The following is a 13,755-nucleotide window of genomic DNA, read 5'->3' as shown; positions in this document are numbered from 1 at the left end:
CACCCTCCAGCGAAAGTGTGCGGGACGCGAATTTTTTGAGAAAGTTACATTTTTGCTTCGTCTGGGAACATAGCCTCCGATTAAGTGTTACGGCTTGTAGTAGCATTTGCGACCTATACAGCTACCCGCTAGATTGGGAGCGTCATGTCCTAACAGAACAGAAATTCCCAGTTCCAGCGCAGCCCACGTCCTGTAAATTTTGCTGCGGAGTTTACGTCTTCTACCTGTTGCTACGTCATCTGACTTTATGTACGTATATCAGTCATGCATTAACGGATGTTTTAGCATTTCATGTAGACTTTCGTTGAAAATATGTTTGCATCGGCCTGAGCCTTGTATCAAACAACTCTTGCATGCTTTACCGTATAATTATACACATACATAAAGCCCCTAATACAGCCGCAGTGGGAAGTGTTGTCGAATCAGTGGTAAGAAAACAATAGCGATTGGCGCCTGCTTCTTAGTGGTTTGTTTGCTTATTAGGAAGGATACTAGCATGTCCGGGTGTATATGGATCAAGATGGGTGGGATAAGTGTGATGGATCTTTCTCGCGCCACAGCACTGTCTTGCTTCAAGGCGGAGAAGTCTTCGCCGCTAAGAGAGAGTTGGGAATTTTTTGGGCGTTAGAATTCGTAACATTCGTCGTACCAATGTGATGGTTGCACTAATTTAAATATGTATGCTCATTTCTGAAAGCGTGGGAACTGATCTCTTATTGGGCGCGAAGTAGGGCAATCAATAGGGCACAATTCGCGCGGGGAATGAAAGAAAATTATTCTCGAAGTATTGTCCTTGTAAGGTATATATATATATATATATATATATATATATATATATATATATATATATATGTGTGTGTGTGTGTGTCCAAGGGTCGTATATTGCAAAAGCACTGTTTATTAGTCCAACTTTAAATTCCATTATTTGTTACCTTGGTTCCCAAGGAGTTATTTAAACCGGCGAATTAGGGAGGGCGCCTTTATTCGAGTCAATTAGCAGCAACAAACAGAGATGAAACGCGAAAGAAATTATTACAAAATTCGGTCCGAAATTCTCATTGACTTATATGTATGATAGCTGGGCGATAAACGCCCGGTCACCTAGTTATTCTCCAGCTATTCCACGATCGATAACCGTCAATATAGGTTATTGCTCCTGCGCTTGGCCCTTTTATCAAGTTTCACAACAGAGCCTGGTGGGAACATTATGGGCAGCAGGTACAAGGAGGCTTTCTGATATGCAAGGGGCAGGGTGCGAACTCTCAGGCTTCGCGGATATCATAGTAAGACAACGGCGCCTTCTCCTGTGCAGTGTGTGTAATTCTCTGTCCCGTACCTCATTTGCGCTCTGCAGTTTGCCATCGTGGATAGCATGTACAAGCGAAACTAATTAAAATCCTCGAGAGGGCGGATCTAGGTGTTGCGGGGAATACAGCTCGCCGTCTAGCTGCGTGAGATGTGTGCGCTCCCCTTGGTATCCTGACAGGCGAATCGTAAAAGCTTGAGTCTGGCCATGCATTTGCTGCAGATGTTGTTTGCCCTCCTCGATGCACGTGTACTGTGTGTAAACCGTTTCTCTGTGAAAGGGTTCTCCCTTGTGCGTGAAGAGCGGCTTTGTTTTTCGCGTATTTTTCTCAAGTGTGTCGCAGAAATCTTTGCGCCCCGGTTTTTTTTTACCATTGCAAACAATGAGCTGCCCCTCATGGAAGCGCCTTCACACCGAGAGAATGCGATGGGAGCGAATGTCTGTTTCAGATACAAATGCAGGCCCTAATAAATTGCACGGCTGCTTTGACAGCTCGTGTGCCGTAAATACTTGTTTCGTTGTGCTTGAAAAGTGCAGAATGAGCAGTGGTAGATTAATTAGTTTTTGTTCATTACAGCGTTTCTCATTTGCCATGAGAAGCACTTTTCTTTCACAAATTTTCTAGAGTTCCGAGTTTAAGCCCGTAAACAGTACACAAGAAACATCAGGAGCAAATATACCATCATCCTTCGTTCTAGAGGCTTGCGAAACAAGAGTAATCATTAAGAGGAAGCTCATTCTTGTCTAAGCAGTAGATGCCTCATGATGATCAAAGAGCGCGCGAAAGTTGTTCGCCCGCGAAAGGAGGGCCGTCTAAGGTAAAAAAGAAAAAAAGAAAGAAAAATAGGGAAAATAAACGATCACAAATATACACAAACAAAAAGAAATAAGGGGTCAGAATAAAAAAAAGTAAAAAAAGGAATCGCAGCGTGAAGTTTCTGCAGGATCCCAAAGCAGAACCTCTAGTACAAGAGCTGTAAACATTACGCCATGACGGCATTTATTCATAAGGTGAATAGAACAACTATAATCGTTCACGCACGTGCAAGCTCGATCGTTGAGGCGCTTCATGCATTCTCGTTTTGCCACGCACGAACGGGTCCCACCAGCTCGATGCCATGAATCACGTGCTGCATCGATTGGTGCAATGTTTCGCCAATTGATAAAGCGGGCGATAAACGGTGTGTTATCGGAAATTTATAATAATAATAATAATAATAATATAATAATAATAATAATAATAATAATAATAATAATATATAATAATAATAATAATAATAATAATAATAATAATAATAATTGTTAGGGTTTACCGTCCCAAAACCACGATATGATTATGAGAGACGCCGTAGTGGAGAACTCCGGAAATTTTGACCCCCTGGGGTTCTTTAACATGCACCTAAATCTAAGCACACGGGCCTCAAGCATTTTCGCCTTCATCGAAAATGCGGCCGCCGCGGCCGGGAGTGGATCCCGCGAGCTGCGAGCCAGCATTCGAGCACCAAAACCACTAGACAACCGTGGCGGGTTATCAGAAATTTACATTTTGCTTATGCATTCCGAGTTACTTCCCCAACGAAGAAGTATTTTTCTTTTATTGATTGAAGTGAGTTATTTTGGCGTACATTCTCACTCATTTTGCAGATATGGCTGATGTAGCACTGCTAAATATAGAAAATGTAACTAAAGAAGCAAGCAGGGATGACCGCAGCAAACATGTGGTCTTTTGAAAATTTGTCTGGAAATTGGATAGTCAGCCAACAGTAGCCAGCAGTTAGCCATCAACCAGCGTAAGCAAGCACTAACGAACCTTTCCAGACACGACTTGAGCCCACCAGAGCTGGTATCACGCGTGTAAGTACGGCACATATCATGGAAAGTATATCATATCTTACTATATGTTATGTAACTCCACGAAAGTCGCAGGTACGGTCCCGGCCGCGGCGGTTGCATTACGATGGTGTTACGATCGGCACCTGCGCCGAAAGGGAAGCGGCGTCCCTTGTTCTTCGAACAAGGCGTCAAAGGGCTGCTTGCCTGCTAACAGTCGTTCAAGCACTTGAATTGTCCTCCCGAGACGGGAAGTGAGGCGCCGTGAAGTCCGACACATCAAGGTTCGCCGAGACGACCGTAATGGTCTCCGGTCGCGACATCTTCCTTGAAGAGACAGCGGTGTCAGCGCGGATGACAACCCGTTCCACTAATTGAGCGGTGAGGTACGTACTTGAGAGCAGCGGACCTTTTGATGCGCCCGGGTGTCCGAGCGTGTGACCCATCACCCCACGGCCTTCACATGGCAAGGAAGGACTCCCTTAGTGCCAAAGGTGCAGTGTGCGATGGCCACGCCCCAGTCGAGGACGTTGACCTGGGCAAGTGTGAACGGCACCCTCATTAGTGCTGTATGTGACGTGATTGGACCCTTCCAACTTGGAGCAGTTGCCCCCTCTAGGGATCTGGGGAAAAGAAACACTTTAAAATGAGCTTCGCAGGTTCACTCGACAAGAAATCTTCGTCATATAACTGAAGGTGTTCGTCACGTAAGACGAAAATGTAGGCCATGTAAAGAAATGCTTGCCACGTAAACAATGTAAATAAAGCACGTTAAGTTTCCCTTCAGTCTCTTCATGCTGCCTCTGCATCTTCCTCCCGAGTCTCCGGTGCCTGCAAAGGCCGCTCTCAACAATGGAGGCGAAATGCTAGAGGCCCGTGTTCTGTGCGATGTCAGTGTACGTTAAAGAACACCAGATGGTCGAACTTTCCGGAGGCCTCCACTACGGCGTGCCTCATAATCGTATCGTGGTTTTGGCACGGAAAACCTCAGGTATTTATTATTATTATTATTACTATTATTATTATTATTATTATTATTATTATTATTATTATTTATTATTGGTAGTAGTAGTGGTAGTAGTAGTCGTGTTATTATTATTATTACTACTACTATATAACTCATTCCCACATCCATATGTAATGATATGTCGTTCATCTTTGTCCGCATGTCTGTCACGCCACGCATATTCTGGTATATATGAAGGTAATGAAACGACTACGATGGCTTCACAGCGTACGCATGTCATTCATGCAATTCATCTAGATGTAAATGCATGAAACAGTCAAACAAAACAGCTACATACGGGGTAGTCATTCTAAAAAGACAGGGCGTGCAAACACGGACACAAGAAAGAAGTCAGGACTGTGTCCGTGTTTGCACGCCCTGTTTTTTAGAATGAATACTTACCAACTAGCTAAGCTCTCTGTTATTCTAAGCTTCATACGGGGTAGATGATCTAACTGTAGATTCACCTGAAGACGACTTCCTCTGCTAGATCAACTATTCGTTCCTGGTCCTTTTAAGTGCTTCCACGGTTTCTGCATTCGTGACCTGCTGTTCGAGTCTTGCATTAGGCAAAAAAAAACCCCTCGCTGCGCTTATGTCTGCCTCTGCAGATGGCGCACACATTCTTCCCGCCTTGTATTTTATTCAAGCTTCTTAGTGCCCTCCTACCACCACCATTGATCAATGTGTTGCGGTATACTCTGTTGCCTTCGTTCAGTATTTTCTTTTTAATATTTTGTACTTGGCTACGTTTCTTTCCAGCTTCCAGTAGGTTCCTCCAGGTGTCATCGATCTTTCCTGGGAAGCTATTTCTCTTGCTCTTGTTTTCATTTCGCGAACTTCTAGGGCCTTCACCGCTGTGCATCATTCTCTTTCTGTCTTAACCATTGCTCGGCCTGGTGCATGCAGACATTTATCTCACCAAGAGGCTTCTGTGCTCTTGTGTAGGTTAATGAAAATTTTTTCCGTAGTTTTTTTAGCGCTCGTAAACGCTTATTTTATTCACACAGCGCGACATATTTTTCAGAAATATCAGGCGTAATGCACTTTCTTTTTATTGTATACGTCTAACTTCGATGCCCTGACGCTTCAATAATCCTCTTATATTTACGTATGTTTTTTTTTATATATATATATATATATATTTTTTTTTTCTTTGTAAAAGCCGGTGGTTCATTAAGACGGAAAGGCGGGCTAGTTGGTTTCATCACACGAAAACACAACGAAAAAGGTTCACAAGGACCATTGCAGACCAACAACTGATCATTATTCCATAAGAAAGCACATATATACATTCCCGACAAGCACCTCATAATCTCTGCGCATGGGCAACACAACCCCACCTCGGTTCTTCTAACTAAAGGCTGTTGAAAATAAAATGTGAGGTGAAGGGGTGCAAAGAAGCCGAGACACTAAGAAAAATTCGGTAATCCCCTACATGCGTGGCTTTTTACACAAACTTAAGGAGGTGGCCGCTAAGTATGGTGTGAGTATAGTTTCCTCGACAAGAAACAAAGTAGGGGTGTTTGCCCTGCTGTAAATAATCTGTACGGAGACAAGCCTAATAGTATCGCTAAGAAGTGCTCGTAACGTCCTGATCACCAGGTTGTGGATTGCAAAAGAAACGTAGTTAACCAGATCCCGTTCAAATGTGGCCGGTGCTACGTAGGTGAGACCGGCCGATGTTTAAATGTAAAGTTAAAAGAACACTTGGCCAACCTGAAGGGAAGGCCTGACACGCATTTGGCATTACATTGTGCGCGTTGTTCATAGATGTTATGTGGTCCATTGTGTAATCAAAGTGCTGTTCTGTATGTTCACCCTAATCAGAAAACAAGAAAGATTGTAGAAACTTGGCATATCTCCAGACTTAAAGACGCATGTGTTAGTCATCTATCCATCGCATTGAATGAAGACGAAATTAACTTGCTAAACAAAATTGTGGTAGTGTATCGGTTCTTTTAATGATTTTATCGTTTTTTGTAATGGAATATACGGTGCCGTGTTGCTCATGCGCAGAGATTATGAGGTGCTTGTCGGGAATGTATATATGTGCTCTCTTATGGAAATAAGGTTAGTTGTTAGTCTGCGCTGGTCCTTGCGAACTTTTTTCGTTATGTCTTCATGTGGTATACAGAACATTTTCCGCAATGCCGGTAATTCATTGGTGAATTTTTTATTAAGAATGGTTGGTATTGTACGCTCAAGTATTCGTCTTACTAATAACGCGATTCTTGATCGCATAGGGACTCTTTGTCCACCTAGTAAACTAATCAGTAGGTCTGTGCACTCGGTCAATCACTCTTGTATGTGATTAACGTGTCAAAGTCAGTGCACAAGTCAACCATTTTGCCCTTGTCGTTGCTCTCCCAATTCTAGCCATTTTGCCGTACGTAGTCTGCTCGTGCTGTTATTGTTTACTGCAATGTTCGCTTTAAGGTCGGCATTTTAAGAAGGTTTCTTACCGATCGTTTTGTCTCATTTATCCGTTCTTCTAACGCCTCTCAATCATATGCATCCTTGAAGGCCTGCTTCACGCTGCGGCCGCAGATCCGCCCGTGTATATCCCCAGCGCTAGTCGCTTTCCCTGAACACACGGACAGTGTACTCACGCACACGTCCACAACACAGAATGGTAGAAATAGAGCATATCTATGCACATCACGAACCACTCATATACGCATGCAACCCTATCGACATGCGCAGAGCAGAAATATGCGCGCTACGCGCTAGCGCGTATATTTCTGCATAGATGAACTTGCATTTAGATTATTTGCAACTCGATGAATAGGTGTACATGCATCCAGATTATTTGAGCATGCGCGAGCTGTCTTTCACAAATATGCAGAGCATTCGCTCGAGGGACGACGTGTCGTGCGTCGTCGCTTTCTTTGCAAGCTGACGCCTTGCCCACTCTTCTGTGAACGTTCTGCGACAAGAGTGCGAGAAACAACGTACGCTTGTTCTCATCCGTGCAACAGCAGGATTAATAATAGTATACTTGAAGAAATGCTACGGTTTTGTGCGCTACAATGGACGAAATGATTACAAAAGATGCCGCAGTGGCCGCCTCCCGATAAATTGGGACCACCTTGTTCTTTTTAAGGGGCCCTGTCACACGTTTTCAATAGAGACAGAACGAGCTGCCGATCAGTGCTCCTGCGAACATATGGGCCAAAATGTTGTTGGCTCACACGTGGAGGCGTTGCTGTGGTTTCTTCTACACTACGCACTTGTTACTGTGCAGAAACCTTAGTAACGTAGTAATCTACCTCTCACTACGTTACTAGGTTACTTTGGTTTCTTCTCACAATTTGGATGTTAGGAACCAATCTGGCGGGCACCTTTCTTTTCATTGCAGTCCGCCGCGGTGGTGTAGCGGTTACGGTGCTCGGCTGGTGACCCGAAGGTCGCGGGTTCGGACCCAGCCGCGGCGGTCGCATTTAGATGGAGGCGAAATGCGAGAGGGCCTTCTACTGTGCGATGTCAGGGCACATTTAAGAACACTAGATGGTCAAAATTTCCGAAGCCCTCCACTTCGGCGTGCCTCACAAACAAATCGTGGTTTTGGCACGTAAAACCCGAGATAGTAGTAGAATTTTCATTGCAAACACTGTAAATGCACTCTACTCTTTCATAACACCACGCTTTTGCAACGCATGATATAACTTGAACGCGAAATCATTGAGGCGTATTTCGTTAATCTTGAAGGAAGTAGGTGTGTCAGTGCGCCATCTATATCACCCTTGAAAAAGGAGCTGATTTCTTGACAGGTATCGTCGGATTTTTCGATAATGTGCGCACATGTCACTTTTGTGAGTAAACATTTAATTTGAAAGTCAGCGCTCGTCCTCTTTTTAATGTGTCTGTTCTCGTCCTTGTCTTGTTCCTGCTGCAGCATTTCTTTGATATGAACCAACGCCCCAATTCAAAGACTGTGCACGTTAAGACACTCCAGCTGGTCGAAATTTCCGGAGCCCTCGACTACGGCGTCTCTCATAATCATATCCTGGTTTTGGGACGTTAAGCGTCAGAGATTATTATTATTATTATTATTATTATTTTATATTATTATTATTATTATTATTATTATTATTATTATTATTATTTACCATGGCTCCCAGTCGGGATGCATGCTTGCTATGCTCCTGCCCGTTTTTCGGTAAGCAGCAGTTTTTCCGCTGTGAAAATTGCTCTAAACGTGTTCATGCGAAGTGTGTAACCTGGCCTGATGAAGAGCTGCTGCAACTTTTGAAGTCTGGATCGCGCTCATTTTGCTGCAATTTATGTGATCTGAGCCGTGCTGCTGGTAAGCCTAGCGAAGACAACTCGGCGGCGTGCAGCGATGAGCACTGCAGCTCTCAAACCGGTTCCCTCTCCACGTGCACCCCTCCGGGTGGCGATCCTCGACGCGTTGGAGGGAATCTCGTTCCTCAGCGACAAGGTATCCCAATTACGCGAAGAAAACGAGCGCCTCCGTAATGATCATTCCCGCGGTGTTGAACAAGCCCGCGTGGTCGCCCCCTTCGTGCAGAGGCCCGCTTCCTGCGTGAGGAGCTGACGCGCCGCACGGCCGGAGTGACAGTGAAGGCACCTGTGATCCCCCCACGCATGTAATCGTTGACCGATCAGTGACTTCCGAGCAACCTGCCTGCTCTGAACAACCTCTCTCCGAAACACTTTCATCTTAGAATTGGCCGCCAGCTGACATAGTCACGTCCGAGCGTGGCAGTGTGATGCCTGCGACAGCCTCTTCTGCAGCGGTAACTTAGGGTGATAGAAAGAAGAAACCCGCCTCATTTGGAGCTATGACAACATCGAATATATCTGTAGCTCAACGGCCACGACGGCCACAATGGCCAAAGGCCATTTTTGTTACGAAGCTGAGACCGGACACCACTGCTGCTGACATCAAAAAACACATTGCTTCATTGGATCTGTCTCCCATCTCCTGCCGGCGACTTCAAACCAAATTGCAGTCCTATTCTTCGTTCTACATCGAAGTTGACAAGGAAACACTACAACACCTGAATGACCCTTCGATGTGGCCCCTCGGATGCTCTTCAAGCCATTTCGTGGGGAGCTGCGCGATGACATGCTTCATCCCTCTGAGCTAGTGACTGGAATCGAAAGTGCCGTTTACAGACATATTCTACCAAATGCTCGTGGTCTACGTACCAAGACACGCGAGTTTTTCTCTAATGTTCTTTCGTCTTCTTTTCCTATTATTGTTATTTCTGAAACCTGGCTAGGCACGGAAATTCCCTGATCTGACTTTTTTCCCCCCTACAACCACCTTCCGCAGTGACCGAGATTTCAGTGAAACCAAACAGAAAGGCGGTGGCGTGCTGATTGCCATTGACAATTCACTGAAATACGTTAGACGGAAACACCTAGAAGCTATCGAAGAATCCATTTGGCTAGAAACCAACCTTGAGCGCAGTGAAAAATTGTTGATTGGATGTTTCTATTTACCGCCCAGCATGTCCCCTGCCTCGTTTCATGATGTCATGTCTTCCATTGAACTTGTGGTATCTTCTCATAGTGGGCACAGAATTATTGTTCTTGGGGATTTCAATGCACCTGGATTGACTGGAGCACGCTTACCTTTTCTCATTAGAATCATTTCATAGAGAAAAAGTGCAGCCTGATCTTACTTTCTGGCGTTTAATTCCCTACTGCAACATAACTCAGTCGTCAATTCCAGTGGCAACGTCTTAGACCTGTGTGTGTCAAACGATCAACCCTTGAGTTTCCCGCTCCGACATCTCTCTTGTACGTCCTGACAAATTCCACCCACCACTTAACGTAAGATTGTCCGCATCAGCCGAAACAACGAGCTTCAGCAGTTACGTAAACAAATCTCCGAGATTTGCCTTCAAGCGAGTGATTACACGGGCCTTATCATCACTTGTCCACCGTTAAGTGGTCACAGGTTACTGACAAACCAAATGTTGATGAGCAGGTTGATCGGTTTTACGGAGCTTGTACTGAGTAGCATGCGTAATTTTATTCCCCTATATACACCTAAACAATGTAAATATCCCCACTGGTTCTCATCTGAACTATCAGTGCACTGAAGCATAAAGATCACGCACACGGGAAATCTAAATGTCCTCCATCCAGCGAGTGGAAGGAAGAGTTCAGCTTCTTTCGAACTCTCTCTAAACGCCTATATAAACGGGATCATAGTTCGTCTATTGAATTCTTAGAAAAAAGCGCCTCTGACCGGCCGGCTGAGTTCTGGAAGTATGTACGTAAACGGTCTAGCAAAAACGGAGAGTCCTTCAGACTACTGGACTCAAATGGGGTAGAAGGCATGCCGTCGCTGACTGTTTTGCCACTCATTTCTCATCCTTGATAAGGCCTCTGACTCTAGCCTGATATCAGACAACAGACCAAGGCAGTTAGCTCATCCAGCGCTTTGTTGCTGGATGAAAATCTTATCTGCGAATGCATTAAGCGCTTAAACCATCCTTATCATGTGGCCCAGATGGCATCCCCTCCGCCAACACTCTTAATCAAGTCCTGGCTAACGCATGCCCTTTAGGCGGACGCTTCAAAACTCAGGAAAACTCCCGGCTATAGTAGGCCTTTGAAAAGGAATTAGCCGTGACAAGTGTATATAAAAACGTGTACCGTTCAACGCCGCCTTATAGACGGCCTGCAGTCTCAGTGGCGCGTCGGTGGGGCCGCGTAAACGAGAATCCTGGCTACAGCTGAGCATGGGCTCCCGCGTGTTATAACTTGTCGGCGCAAGCGTCGGTGTATGCGCGTGCGCCGACAGCGTCAGCCGCAAAGGCGAGCACTGCTGCGAGGAGGTATACGCATGGAGCTAACTACGCACTCTCTCTTGCGTGCGTGAAAGAGAATAGGGGCCGCTACGCTCTCCGTTGCACTCCGCTTCTGCTGTTTTTGCGCCGAGAAAAGAAAGGAAGGAGGTAAAAACGAGAGTTCGAAGATTTGTGGATACTGTGCGATGGAAGGGGTTGCGTTTTTGGCGCGAAATGGGTTAGGTTTAGCGCATTCACGACAGCGGCGGGTGTTTGATAGGTTGTGTGGTTCGTTGAGCGTGCCGCGTGAACCGGTACTCGGCCGCCATGGAAAAATTCTCTTATCTCAATATTAAGGGGTGTTGCGAACACACAGCGACATCCCCTTGCACGTGAAATGGCTACACGCAAGCTGTTGACGCAGGATTACACGACGCTCTCGCGCCATTTCTGTCTAGCTGGTGCGCTCACTGCGGACACAGCCCGGCGCATCATACCCGCCTGGGTGAGTGTTCTTCTTTCTTCACATACATGTTCGTGCTGTTAGCGTTCACATTGTTGCACGCTTGCGCTGATATATATGAATGACGTAAAGAACTGTCAGATGTTCTTTTGACGGCTTTTGAAATAACTAGACGAGTATGCTTACGAGTAACTATGCGAGTATACGAGTACTTTGTTGTAATCGTCATCCGTCTCTATAGTCGCGCACGTGTTGTCATGCTGGTCGCATTTTATTATGAACTCTCATACAGTTCAGACAATTTCGTCGCTCTTGACAGGTGTCAGTGAGATAATCAGTTAATCACTTCGTGTTGCTTGACAAGCTGTATACTATTAGCTCTCGCGTGGCTTCTTATCCCTCGGCTAGCAACTGTTCTCTGCATTTATAGTCAATGATACAATGCGGAAATAAAACAAGCATATATTTGCTAGCAGTTGAATGATGTTAGGATCTGCTTTCATGGTAGGTCGTTATACTGCGCATTTATATTTCTTTTTTTACCTTTGGGAAGCGGAAAAACTTTCCACAATCAAAAAGTAATAAAACTGCACTTACGAGTGCCGAAGACGTTAGTACCGTTTTCATGGGATCAGGCGCTCATAGATACGACCAGCGGCATGTCTTGTTTTTAGGAGGCAATATCAGCAATTTGACTTTCTGAATAGCGACAGTCTTTAAAACGCGTTTTGCTGCCTAATTTCTAACATGTTTTAAAGCCAGCCTCATTCATATTCGTGAATACATGTGCGTAATTACTGTGCCCCTTCACTTATTTCCGTGGTTTTGGTCACATTTGCCCATTGGTCTTATGCAGTGCCATGTCAAGTGTGGGCAAGTACATCAGTGATCATGCAACGGCTGTGGTGCCTGTGCAAACTGCAGATATCGATTAAGGTAACGTAATGCGCGATATGAAATTTAGACGTTAGCTAGTTTTATGGCATTTTTGTTCTCTCCTCCATCACTTCATGCGATGCAACAGCAATATATAACCGTGGTTGTATAAAAGTAATGTTGTTTTCGTTGGCAGCTTATTATTTATGTTGGATTGCTCATTGTTAATGTTATTACAGAGGAGTGTATTACATACAGCAGTCGTAATAGGGATATAATTGTTGTTCATCCTCGTGATTATACACAGAATTTTATTACGTTTGCAGGTGACAAAACCTTCTGACACAAGAGCCAGGCGCAGTTTTATCGAGCCAGGAGCTCACACCTTGCAGGTTTTCCAGCAGTAGCAGCAGCAACACCGGCCGTGGCGTTGTTTACAATGCCGTAACTGAGCACACGATCTTTCTTTTTCTGTTTAATATTCATTTCTTCTCTTTTTTTTTGCGTTTCACTCCCATCTAAATATCCCCGTCGCAGCCGATCATTGACCCCCGCAGCGAATTAATTTTTAATCATGCATTGGCTGCTACCATTCAAATATTCGCCGTGACTGGCATTCACCTGGTATTGAAGATAATTCGTTTGCAATACTGTGCTATTGCAATATTGTGCAATATTGTGCAACCAATTTCAAGCCAAGCTTGCCTGCCACTTTATTTACTTAACGCATGAATCGGGAGTCTATTGTAAAACTGCTTTCCTTGTACGTGATTCTCATCAAATGGCGACTGTGCTGTGGTTTTCACTTGCAGCCGACATTCGAAACAGAGCTTCACTTTTAAGAAAAACTGGAAGTTTCATGGAGAAGTTCAACAAGGTCATACTCGGTCACATGTGCAATGCCCGCATGTATTTCGTGGAGATCGATGAGTATTTCTGAGGAAATCATGCTAAGCTTTTCTCCTAACTGTAGTAAGTTTATGGTTAAAAACACTATTAGAAAGCTTCATTAGCAACTTCTGAAAACACTTTCATATTTGTAACTTCTGTGACGCTGTCTACACAAAATTCGACAAGGTGTATAACAGATTGAAAACGTCCGTTTACCAGGTAGATGTTTTTGTTGATGGGCGAAAACACCAGGTGATCTAAGAACATAACGTCACATGTGGCTCTGCTTTTCTTTTTTTTTTCTGTCCGGATGACATGCCAGCAGCCCGCCCATCGCCTGACCACAGAATTTGGAGGGAGTACGACGACAATGCGTTCTACGATCAAGTGCAAGGGAATGTGAAGCTTTCGGTTGGCACACTTCTAGAGAAAGCCCTTATTTGGTGCTTGACGATGTACTATATTAAGTACCTCACATACCCAACTGGGTATCTCAATACTTCGTCTTGTGTGAGTATAATGAACCCAGTTGTGTTTCCCAGGTGTTTTGCGGCGAGAAAGCTGCTGAAGAACATATGAAAAGGATCAAAGGTATTCGTTTAAGCACGCA

This window comes from Rhipicephalus sanguineus, chromosome 1 (assembly GCF_013339695.2).
Source record: "Rhipicephalus sanguineus isolate Rsan-2018 chromosome 1, BIME_Rsan_1.4, whole genome shotgun sequence".
NCBI classification, from domain to species: domain Eukaryota; kingdom Metazoa; phylum Arthropoda; class Arachnida; order Ixodida; family Ixodidae; genus Rhipicephalus; species Rhipicephalus sanguineus.
This window is presented reverse-complemented; position numbering follows the sequence as displayed.